General features: G+C 35.5%; 1 protein-coding gene across 4 annotated transcripts in view; it reads right to left on the reverse strand.

The window, feature by feature from the left end:
* Positions 1–12,954, reverse strand: part of SOX5 (SRY-box transcription factor 5) — a 1,158,063-nt gene that overhangs the window by 427,636 nt on the left and 717,473 nt on the right. The gene's annotated exons all lie outside the window — the stretch shown is intronic.

A 12,954-nucleotide genomic window follows, 5' to 3' on the forward strand; every position in this document is an offset into this window, starting at 1 on the left:
TAGATAAAATCTGGGCTGAGTCTTAGTTATGCTATGTCCTAGCTCTATGATCTTGACCACGTTACTTATCCTCTTTAGTCTTCATTTTTTCACTATAGGAAATTCTAGTTACGTATTTTGAGAAATAAATGAGTACATCTAAAAGGATGGAGCATTGTACAAAACATATTACATGTATAAATAATGTTATTTATTATTACTATTATTTAGAATTGAGCTGACTTGAACTAAATATAATTTAAATCACTTAGTTGTAAAGCACAGTTAAGGTTAGGGTAAGACACAATCTAATTAGCTATGAGAAACCATCTGTGTTTAATATATTTGGACCTATGTTAAAGAGCCAAAAGTTATTTTAATATACCTATACAGCCAACTTTTTTTATTTTTGAATTAAAAAAATAGATTTAAAACTTACTGTGCAAGACTAAGATTTCTGCATCTTGAGGGAAAAGTGACTATTTGAGTTCTACTATCGGTACTGCAGCATTCTGCACTTTCAAATAATTTTACTTTCAAACTAAGTTTAAAGAAGTCACTATTGGGTGACCCAAGAGCGAGGCTAGCAGTCTTCCAATCACCAATGTACCAATTCTCCATTGCTAAGAATTCAGAATATGGTTTTTGCTGCAAGAAATTTATTTCCAAACAGCTTACATCAAATAGATTCCTTCCACCCCTTCTTAAGGGTAAACTGAATCCTCTTAAGATAAAGGAGAGTAGGACATGTTATTATAAAGATTCAGTCATTCCAAAAGTTTCATTAAAAATTTCTGTTCACATAAACAATTTCCCCATTCTATAGTAGAACTTAAGAATTTCAGATCAAAAACAAAACAAAACTGGACTTTTATTGTAAAGAACCAATGTGGGACAGACGCATACTGTATCACTGGACTTGATATACTAGCACTATAAGAAACTCAAGAGTTTAGCTTAGATTCATACCAAGAATTTTTTTATGACTATCTGAGGACCATAAGGCTATATCCTAAAGGATGATTTTTAACCTGAAAAATCTAGCTATGACAAGAGTTAAAAAAAAAAAACAAAAAACTAGTAAGAACTTGTCAATTTCTGTAACTAGCTGCCAAAAGAGTTGATTAACACTGTTCTTTCCCTATAAATTATCATCAATACTTTCAGCCATACACATCCCAAAATGACCATGTGGTTCACCTAAAATGCTTTGCTAGTAAGTGTTTTAAAGTAAGTGAATGTAAACACAAAAACTAAAGGAGGAAACAATTGAGTTAGAATGCTCCATCAGTCATTTGGCAGAAGAAACCCAATAGAAAATGTGGAGTTCTAGGTAGATTTCTACTGGCTATCACCAAAAAGCAGACTGAAATCATAGCAACTTCAGAATGGAGTGATATCAAGATACTTTCTGCATGTGTTCAGTCATGTTCGACTCTTTCTGACTCCATGGACTGTAACCCGCTAGGCTCCTCTGTCCATGGGATTTTTCAGGCAAGGATACTGGAGTGGGTTGCCATTTTCTGCTTCAGGGGATCTTCCTAACTCAGGGATCAAACCTGCATCTCTTGCATTTTCTGCATTGGCAAGCAGATTCTTTACCACTGAGCCACCTGGGAAAGCCATCAAGATAGTTTAAACATCACCAGTTACCTGCCATATGGACTATATCCCCTCAGCTCATGGAGTATTTAGAAACTACTCAGAATTAATAAGCACTGATGTCATAGTACTGTCAAGAAATGTAAACTCTCTTTCATATTATGGGGTACTGTGAGCAAATATAAAAAACAGTAAAATTATATTCTAAGGGAAATTACATTTAAATTATATTGCTTGTTGAACTTTAATATTAGCAACGTTGTTTTAATGACAAACTCTGGGTAAAGTTTGTTTTCTAACAAATAATCCATGTAGACTTCCTGAATCTTGAATCCAGAGTATTATCAAGGAATGTATTATTAGAATTCCCACTTCTGTGTTAACATGGGCATCATTCCTGGAGTAATGACTAAAGTTTAGACTTTAAAAATTTTTACCAACCTGGGTGGCAATTTCTGCTTACGGGGATTTCTATCATGGATTTTTGAGTATCTAAAGAAGTATTAACTTCTAAAATTTTATACATGGATTCTTTTTGTGTGCTATTTATGGGCACATACAGCTCTCTATACAGATCAAAGAAAATTATTGACAGGTAACCTTCTGCTGTGGCAGAAATAATTTTTGGATTTATATCATGTGGTTTTAGAGGACAGAGGCAGAACTATTCACTCATTCATTTAATATTTACTGAGTGTCTACTCCATGCCAGGGGCCCTATCTTGTGGAAGTTAGCATATAAACATATAATTATAATGCTATATAATATACAAAAGATTTACAGTGATATAATAAAAGAAGAGTTAAAAGCAGAAATTAAGAGAAACTGCATTTAGGCTTAGTGTTTAAAGAACCTTCCAACTGTCAGAGTCAACCAAAAATGCTTGGATACTGAACATCACAATACTTTAAGCACCCAAACAGAAGACAGATGGATCACATATCAGAAATGCTAGTGAGAGGATTCATGCATACCTCTAAAAGCCTGGACCAGTTGACTTTTATAGTTCCTTTGAAAGCTAAGATTTTATTCTTTTTAAAAAGAATGAGTATGGTTTGTTAATACTTATATTATGGTATATATTATGGTGAGCAGCAGAATTGAATCAGCCTAAGGTCAGAGTAGAAACTGTTGGAAAATGGTAATTATAATAGTCTAAATAAGAAGTTTCATGAGAACCAATCAATTGGACATCTACTATGGGATTATGGATTGTTCTTCATGACACAGTAACTGATAATGTGAATATTTTATAAAATACACAAATTATATAAATGTTTTATTAATATTTAAAATATGAAAATTCAAAGTATTTGAAAATATTTAGAAATAGTTTTAAAGACAATAGTACAAAACTAGTAATAAGTAATATAAATTACATTGTAAAATTGATAGTAGATGAAATGATTAATCTTTCTTCATTCTTCTTTCTAGTCATTAGCATGTATTTACGTTTGATATAAACATAGACAGATGATGAGTACATTTTATATTTACTAAAAATACAACCATAGTAATTTCCTTAACTTTGTTTGCCCATTTGTAACAATTTTTAGGGTCTTTTACAGAATATTTTTTACTTAAAGTACTTTAAAGCATATGGTTCCAAGAGACGTTTAACTTGAGGTAAAATGGGCATACAATTTAACATCTTATTTCCCTCCAAGTGTCATTTAATCTACTACAAAGAACTAACAGTAAGTCTTAAGTTACAAGTTAAAAAACCTGAAGCTAGTAATGATTCTCTCAAGAAGGAAATGACAACCCAGTCCAGTATTCTAGCCTGGGAAATCCCATGGACAGAGGAGCCTGGCAGACTGTAATCCATGGGACTGTAACAGAGTCAAACATGACTTAGCAACTAAACAACAACAACACAAAAGTAATCAACAACATCTTAGGATCAATCAAAAACTCAATAAAACTCATAACTTATAACTCATTTCAGGTAATGAATCTGGTTCTTTTTTGCTAAGCATATTCCTAGGTGTAAGCATACTGTACATACTAAACTTCAGCTGTATCTGATCACAGTTTTTAAATGTTTTATCTCCCTAAAGTGAAGTCATTCAGTTGTGTCTGACTCTTTGTGACCCCATGGACTGTAGCCTGCCAGGCTCCTCCATCCATAGGATTACCCAGGCAAGAATACTGGAGTGGGTTGCCATTTCCTTCTCCAGGGTATCTTCCCAACCCAGGGATCAAACCCGGGTCTCCTAGACTGAAGGCAGACTCTTTAATGCTCCTTAAATCATCAATTAAATATTTTGCCTGAAATCAACATTATTTTAAAAATTCGGTTAAAAATCAGGATGCACTGCAGGATATCACAAAGCTTCAGAGAATTACAGGCCTGAGACAGGTAGTATCACTCAGCAAAGAATATGACTGTGCAAATGCCTGCACTGTGTGGGGTCCTGGCCACAGCAAGATAGTGGCCATTTGCAGAGCATATGCCCAGACTAGAGTGGTGGCTGTGACCTTGTTCAGGCTCACAGTTTTCAGGGGAGACTTTTGGCTCAACATTGTCAAAACATCTAATAAAGAGGAAAACCCCCAAATCTGGAATTTTAGAAGAAATCTCCAAAAATTTTTTTTTCAAAATTTTAATGCTAGTAAAAATCTAGTAAAATCAATAAAAAAGCAACATACACTACAGCCAGTCCATCAGTTTGTGATGTTTGCTTTAACGTGATTCTAACAGTGAACAGAATATCTGATATGAGAAGTATCCCAGAATATGTCAGTGTTGCTGTCATTTTAGATACGGTTCTTTCACTTAAATGTGGCAGAAACAAAATGGACACTTACCTAACATATCACACAAAATGAAATGACTCTGTTATTCTATCTACCTAACTACCAATCTATTTCCCATGAAGTGATGGGACCAGATGCCATGATATTCATTTCTGAATGTTGAGTTTTAAGCCAACTTTTAAGCTTTTAAGCCAACTTTTAACTTTCTAAGCCATGAAATTCAAAGACGCTTGTTCCTTGGAAGAAACGTTATGACCAACCTAGATAGCATATTCAAAAGCAGAGACATTCCTTTGCCAACAATGGTCCATCTAGTCAAGGCTATGGTTTTTCCAGTGGTCATGTATGGATGTGAGAGTTGGATTGTGAAGAAGGCTGAGCGCCGAAGAATTGATGCTTTTGAACTGTGGTGTTGGAGAAGACTCCTGAGAGTCCCTTGGACTGCAAGGAGATCCAGTCAGTCCATTCTAAAGGAGATCAGCCCTGGGATTTCTTTGGAAGGAATGATGCTCAAGCTGAAACTCCAGTACTTTGGCCACCTCATGCGAAGAGCTGACTCATTGGAAAAGACTGTGATGCTGGGAGGGATTGGGGGCAGGAGGAAAAGGGGACGACAGAGGATGAGGATGAGATGGCTGACTCGATGGACGTGAGTCTGAGTGAACGCCGGGAGTTGGTGATGGACAGGGAGGCCTGGCGTGCTGCCATTCATGGGGTCGCAAAGAGTCGGACATGGCTGAGTGACTGAACTGAACTACCAATCTCCTGACGTACCTGACTATCTAATCTTTGTCACTGTACACGCAGTCACTAATTCTTTCCCTATTTATGGTTAAGGAAGCCAAGGGACAGAGCTGAAGTGACTTGTCCAAAGTTGCACAATTAGTAGGCATCAGGGAAGAATTTAATTCTGAGTTTTTGGTCCCAGAGCCCTACATTATTTCTACTGCCGATTTCTAACATGGCTTAAATACACAAACTTTCACAAAAAACAAACCTACCCAAAAAATGACATATCTTCTGGCAAATATATTTGTACCACTTATGAATGAGTAAGACAGTCTGGAAAATTAGATTCCAAAATGCTGAAACCATGGGATAATTTGAATGGTTTATTATAATATTTGACATTAAAACTGTCCCAGAAAATCCCATACATGATTAATAGACTCTATTATAAATCTAATCTATTGTCTGTAGCCCTGTTGCCAAATATTGGTATTTATTTAATCAGCACCCTTTTTGCCCAAAGGTCTATTCACTTTCTCTTTTCTGAAAGTTTTTCTTATTTTTGCTGCAAAATGAAAAAAAGCAGGGAGAGGGTATAAAAGCGTTAATTGTAATACATTTCCAAACAGAAATATTCTAATATAATAAAATTATTCTACCACAGTGATAGAAAAGAAACCTTATTTTCAATAATTTGCCACTTAATTTTCATATACCTGAGGTACAATTCCCTGATTCCCATATGTTACTTGTATTTCAGTTGAAGGTGATCTTCAGTGTACATTCCAAGACTTTAAGACTGTCTAGTCTGATCTTTAAAGGACTCAGGTAGCCTAGTCAGGTCATTCTTTAAATGAGTAATAAACTAGTTCTAAGAAACAAAATTCCCAGCATAGATAAATAACATTTTGCTTCTGGCATTCTATTTCCCATTTTTATTTAGATCTTAGTGGACTACAGGAATCAAAACATTCACAGAGATTACATATGAATCAGAAGGAGAAGCTTCTTGATGTTTTTTCCATGAAAGCATCTCATGAAGAGCCAAAAGAAAACATGAATGCCACTGGTTTGACCCTATCCTTTAAGAGATACCCCTGTCAAAAACTGTCTATAAATTGGAGACAATAAGTATCAGTTCATTTCAGTTCAGTCGCTCAGTCGTGTCCGACTCTTTGCGACCCCATGAATCGCAGCACGCCAGGCCTCCCTGTCCATCACCAACTCCCGAAGTTCACTCAGACTCACATCCATCGAGTTAGTGATGCCATCCAGCCATCCCATCCTCTGTCGTCCCCTTCTCCTCCTGCCCCCAATCCCTCCCAGCATCAGAGTCTTTTCCAATGAGTCAGCTCTTCACGTGAAGTGGCCAAAGTACTGGAGTCTCAGCTTTAGCATCATTCCTTCCAAAGAAATCCCAGGACTGATCTTCAGAATGGACTGGTTGGATCTCCTTGCAGTCCAAGGGACTCTCAAAAGTCTTCTCCAACACCACAGTTCAAAAGCATCAATTCTTTGGCACTCAGCTTTCTTCACAGTCCAACTCTCACATCCATACATGACCACAGGAAAAACCATAGCCCTGACTAGACAGACCTTTGTTGGCAAAGGAATGTCTCTGCTTTTGAATATACTATCTAGGTTGGTCATAACTTTTCTTCTAAGGAGCAAGCGTATTTTAACTTCATGGCTGCAATCACCATTTGCAGTGATTTTGGAGCCCCCCAAAATAAAGTCTGACACTGTTTCCACTGTTTCCCCATCTATTTCCCATGAAGTGAGTATATTAGTAGAAAAATCTGAAAAAAAAATTTTTTTCACCTAGACTTAAATGTCCATATTAACTTTGAGGGACTCAGAATAAACAATTTGTAAAGGGTATGTACTTCAGCATGATTCAAGTCAAAAGTATCTTGTTCATTAAGATGGGGTCTATAAACAATGCTGATAAAGGCTAACAGCATGTTTTGTAAAACTAATATAGTAAAAAGATTAGAGAGATAACTAGGTAGAACTACTATTTAGACTGGCAACTTTATGAAGACAGAGACCATGTATATTTTCTTCTTGCTGTGCACCTTGGGCTAATACAGTGTCTGACACATTAAATAATTTTTGACTGTTCAAATACATACATGACTCTTTCTTCTACAGTGTGTAAACAATTACTGGTACACCATCCACCTAATATACCCTTTCAAAGGGAACTAACTTAAAATCAGCTCTGTACTGCCAAAGAAGCCTAATAAAGAAGTCCAAAAATAATCAACAGGAGCAGTGCATCAATCAGAGGAGGTCTGATCGTGATTAAATAAGAACATTTTTAAAAACCTCAAATTTCCGTTCATAAGTAGAATTTAAAGCAGCTGTTCACCACTGGCACAGCACTAGCACAATGTCTGCCCTAAGAATTAAAAAAAGAAAAAAAAGAAAACAATGTGAATCACAGCAGCAGTGAAACCATGGCTCCAAGACCTCAAAGTTGATATGACCTTTAAAAAAAAAAAAAAACACTAAAAATTCCACAGGGACAATTTTACATTTTCATATTGCACTGCAGACAAAAAGAATTTGGTTTTCCAATGCTGGGGCCTCTGTTTTTAAACATGAAGCAGAGGTGTTTCCCTTAGAAGCAAAGGTCTTAGGGGACATGTCTGTCACGGCAGTTATTTTCTGTTTCACTTGTTGGCAAACTTACATTTCAAAACAACAACAAAAACGAGCCTCCCTAGCTCCCTGTAAACCAAGGAGGTAGAAACAAAAAATATTTCAAAGCAAGAAAGCAAACAGACTGTGAGGACTGAAACTCAGACCAAAGGCATCTGCTCTCCAACTCCCACTTCCCACAAGCACCCAGCCTTCTTACAATCTTACAGATTTTCCTAAGAGATGTTGCCATTTTAGCTTTGTTTTTCCCTAAGTTCTGGCAATACCCATCACTGCAGGCAAGGCAGCAAAGCCACTAGCAGAATCCAAACCGGAAAACAGAAAAGCTGTTCTGTCTTTTCTTCCTTGCCACTCCATTACTAATTTATTTTTTCCAAAGTAAAACTCCTTCATTCTATCCAAAACAGCAATCGCTGACTTCCAACATATTAACAATTATTTCATTAAGGGCAAGGAGCACAGAAATGATTATAGTCTGCAGGGAAAAAAAAAAAAAAAAGGACTAGTAGGCATACTGGACCCTTTCTCCTTGAGCCCACACTTTTCTCAGAGATGAATAATCCTATAAACTAGCTACTGTGTTCCTCCTTAAAAAAGACCAAAGCTACCTTTGTTTTCACTCCTTTCTAGTATACCTCCTTCTGAATCCCAACCGGTGTGGTGGTTGCCAACACAGTTATTCAGTCTTGATTAAAAAACAAATAAATAAATAAATAAAAGGAAAAAAAAGGAAGATTAAAAAAATAACAAGACAAATTGTCTAATGCCATGCTGCCATGAATAATCAATATAGCATTTAGAATACAAGAATATTACCAAGATTCCTCAAAAGATGCTTATTTTGAAACTATCCACACACCGTGCTTATGTATTTTCCCTTTAAATTTAGAACTAACAACCCACAAAATAAACCCAGGATTTTGTGTCCAAAGAGAAAAGAAACAAAAAACAATTTCTGTTTTGTATAAGTACAAAGAGAACAGGAAATCCGGCTACATTCATGGGTCACTTGTGCCTCATATATATTACTCCAATTTACTACATTTAGCTTCATATGTGTAGTAGAAGTTCAAACCAGTCTATAGATGATGATATTGATATTTCAGAGAAAGTCAAATGCTACTGACAAATGATGGTTTCTACAGTATTCATATGTGACTGTGTCGGATAGACCCCACCATAAACACATACATACATAAATATATATATATATATATTCAATGGCCATAAAATCTATCCTGCTTGAAAATTCAATCCAATTCAACAAGCATTTCTTGAGTGTTGACACTATATTTCATGTAAGGAAATAAAGATGATTAAATCATAGCTGATGTACTCACAGTCTAGTGACATCACAACCTGGTAAGAAGACACAGCTGTGAGAAATACTGTAAACAGATATAGAAAGAAGATCCCATGAAAGTCATGGAGGAAGTAACTAACTCTAAGTCAGTCAAAAGAGGCATCAGAAAGCAGATAACATCTAAAGAGATAATTAAAGGATGAGGTGATAACAGGTGACACACACACACACACACACACACACACACACAGGAAAGAAAAGCACAGAAATAAGTGCAGAGTGACATAGAGTGCCCAGAGATAAGGGTAGAGATGGGAATCAATACCTCAGTAACTAGGTAAGTGGTGGAGCAGGCTTCCCTGTGGCTTAGACAGTAAAGAATCTGCCTGCAACACGGGAGACCCAGGTTTGATCCTTGGGTCAGGAAGATCCCCTGGAGAAGGGAATGGCAAGCCACTCCACTATTCTAGTCCGGAGAATCCCATGGACAGAAGAGCCTGGTGGGCTACAGTCCACGGGGTCACAAAGAGTCAGACACGGCTAAGTGACTGACACACTAAGTGACTCAACAACAACAAAATAGCCAGGAGATGTGATTAACGTGGAATTATATAATGAACATCCCCTGAATACCAACAAAGTACCTGAGTTATTTAGTATGAGTATGCTGCAGAGTTATCGGAAGTTATTAAGAAGCAAATGCCCCCAAAATATGTTAACATAAGGCCCATCATGCAATTCCTGCTCCAAGCTGAAAAATTAATTTTTCTGCCTACTAGCCAGTCCTATTGTTTGGGACCCTCCACAGGTTGTCCCCAGCTTATGTATTTTATACCTTACGTTTTAGTTGTAGAAGATTCTTGTAAGTCCAAAGCTGAGCCTGATTATACAGTTTGGTTCGTGCCAGAGCTCAATCTTGCAACCCTAGGCCAGGGGCTCCAAGAGCTTATACAACCAACCTCCAGACCCAGTTCAGAAATCAGCACCTTTATGAAACTTTCTTCTGTTTTTCTGGTTTGAATTTATTTTTCCCTACTTTGAGCTCCAGGCAGTTATATGAGGATCTATTGTAGCTGCTTCATTATTTACTTTTATGATGTTTATATGAACTTTTCTACCATCCAAATGAAGGCTGTTGAGGGAGATTATTTCCCCCAGTGAGTGATAGTCACTCAATCATGTCCAACTCTTTGTGACCCCATGGACTGTAGCATGCCAGGCTCCTCTGTCCATGGGATTCTCCAGGCAAGAATACTGGAATGGCCTGCCATTTCCTTCATTATTTCTCTGAAATGCCAACTAAAAAGGCTCTGGTTATATATTAGATGAATATTTATTGAACTGTATCCAGATAAATTATCTAAGTGTGTTTGTATTTTTAAATGATCATAAAAATTTATAAAGGCAGCAGATATATCAAACTTCTGATATGAATTTAACATCGGAGATGAAACACCTGAAGCATGTCATATCAGTGTAATTACACAGGTAATTAGACATACTACACAATCATTGCTGTCTTAGCCTCTGGAACTTGTGGTAAGCGTTCCTGGATGTTTTCTACCCAGAATCCAAATTTAACATAAAGAAATTATATAAAAGACAACATGTAGAATAAGATATTTGAAGCTAAAAATACAAATCTTATATAAGTAGATAAATTAAGGTGAACTTTTATTGAACGCACCAAAAGTACTGAGGTAATGCTTTCTTCTCTATCAGAAGTTCCTCAGGTATGAGTAAAAACGATTCATGTTTATATCAGGTGCAATGGAGAAATATTACAACATTTATAAGGTCCAGTAGTAACAGGCTATCCATAACCTAACCTATCAATTGATATAATCTTAAAGGATAAGTGAATATTTGCTATAATGTTAAATATAAAGAGAAAAAATTGAAAAAAAATGTATCAAGGAATTCACAGAATGTTTATACCAAAAAGATTTGTTAAAGATATATAAATTATTACTATTGACTTTAGGGCATTTAATAATTGATACTTCAATATGGTCATCATTTTCAACCTAACAAAAGCTTGGATAACCTCATATTTTTCAATTCATATAGTTTCAGTTTTATATTTTTAAAATCCTTATCCCATGAAATAAATAGAAAACTCATGTATCATATCAATAAATTATCACAAATATGTTACCAAGGATTTGAATTTATACAATTATCATAGCTATGTACTATTTTCATAATATAGCCACAAACTACAATTATAACCTCACACATAAGTACTGGCTCTTTGCTACAGGTAAAATTCAATGGAATTTCATGCACCAAGAATGCATAAAGTGCTTTAATAATTCTATGTGTTATATCTGAATTAATTTACTGAGTAAATTCAATGCTAGTGGAAAGCAAGTTCTACATTAGTGTGATTTTTATCATCTCCTTAATATTCAAATTATAGTAGAGTGGCTCATAGTTGGTCCCTGACATAATCTTCTCTAGCACCCCTCTTCTCTAGCACTTCTCTTATATAAGAAGAAATACTTTACATGCAATCTTATAATATAATTGGCAATTTACTGATAGGTTCCATAAACATTTTCCTTTGAAAACTCCATCCCAAGATCCAGTTAAATATGAAGATGAATAGTAAATGTAAATGGTGAATAGTAATCTATACCTAGGAAAGTAATTACAGTGCTGTTTTAAAATCTTGAGATGTTTATAATCACATTACATTGTTTAAAGATCAATACTCAATGCCATACACCATTTTACCAAAATAAATCTGTTTTCATCCAACAATATTTTTAAGAAACAATATAAAACCCATTTCCTTATCCCAATTTTCTTATAAATAAATGCACTTTGAAAACCTGACAAATGATATACTTTTGTATGCTGCTCTGACAATATTATAGGTAATATTTTATTTCTCTTAATCCTCACAATATGTGGTTAAAGATGATAATTAAAATATCTCACTAGGGAGTATAGCATGGCATGAACCAGTAGCATGGATGCTGGTTAACAATAACCTATATAGCCATACTGGTAATAAGCCTCTGCATATCAGCCCTGTAAGGTACTAGATGAGGATACAGATTCAGTAAGGATAAGAGGATACCAAAGTAATCAATATACACAATCAGTGTAATATTTCCATAACACTAGGATGACTTGTAATAGCTAATTCACATTAATTTACTATCATTTTTAATTTTTTATTTATTGGATTTGATTGAATCTGGACTTGTATTCTTCAGCCTCACATTTATAGATTCTCTTTACATAAGCATTTTCAATAATGTATTCAGTGACACATGTTCCAAGAAGTAAATAGGTGTTGTTAAAAAGAAAGTTTCTCTCATCAAATAAATTAGAAGAAATCTACAATAAAAGTTTATTTCTTTTTCTTTACTGTAGGACCTGAGCCTGTTATATATGCAGTAGAAGGGGAGGAAAAAAATAAGCTGTTTTTCAGGCAAAGAGTCATCTATATGGGAAAAGTAAATACTATAAAGATATAAAATATTATCAATCTATTTTTGATCAGTATCCCCATGTGGACAATTTAATTTTTAGATTATGTTCAGTCTATTCAAAATTCTATGCTTTTTTCTATAGTACTTCATTTCAAAGTGTTAGGTAGGAATTTAGGCATGAGCAATGAAGGGTGGCCTAGAGGAAAAGAACACCAACTGATCTCTAAAGCCCCCCACAGACACACCCTGGAGAGCTCACAGATATGCTAGAAAAATAACCAGAGAGACTTTTTCAACTCCTGTTGCATGTGCCCTAGGCACACAATGGATACAAACTAACCACAAGTTTTTCTCCAACTCTAGCACATACTCCCTTAAGGCTCAGCCATGTCCTCAAGTAACCTTAGGCAGCCAGGAGCCTTTTAAGAGTTCATAAATATTACCTACATATATCTGATTATAACAGA

Source organism: Oryx dammah, unplaced genomic scaffold (assembly GCF_014754425.2).
Source record: "Oryx dammah isolate SB20612 unplaced genomic scaffold, SCBI_Odam_1.1 HiC_scaffold_29, whole genome shotgun sequence".
Lineage (NCBI taxonomy): Eukaryota > Metazoa > Chordata > Mammalia > Artiodactyla > Bovidae > Oryx > Oryx dammah.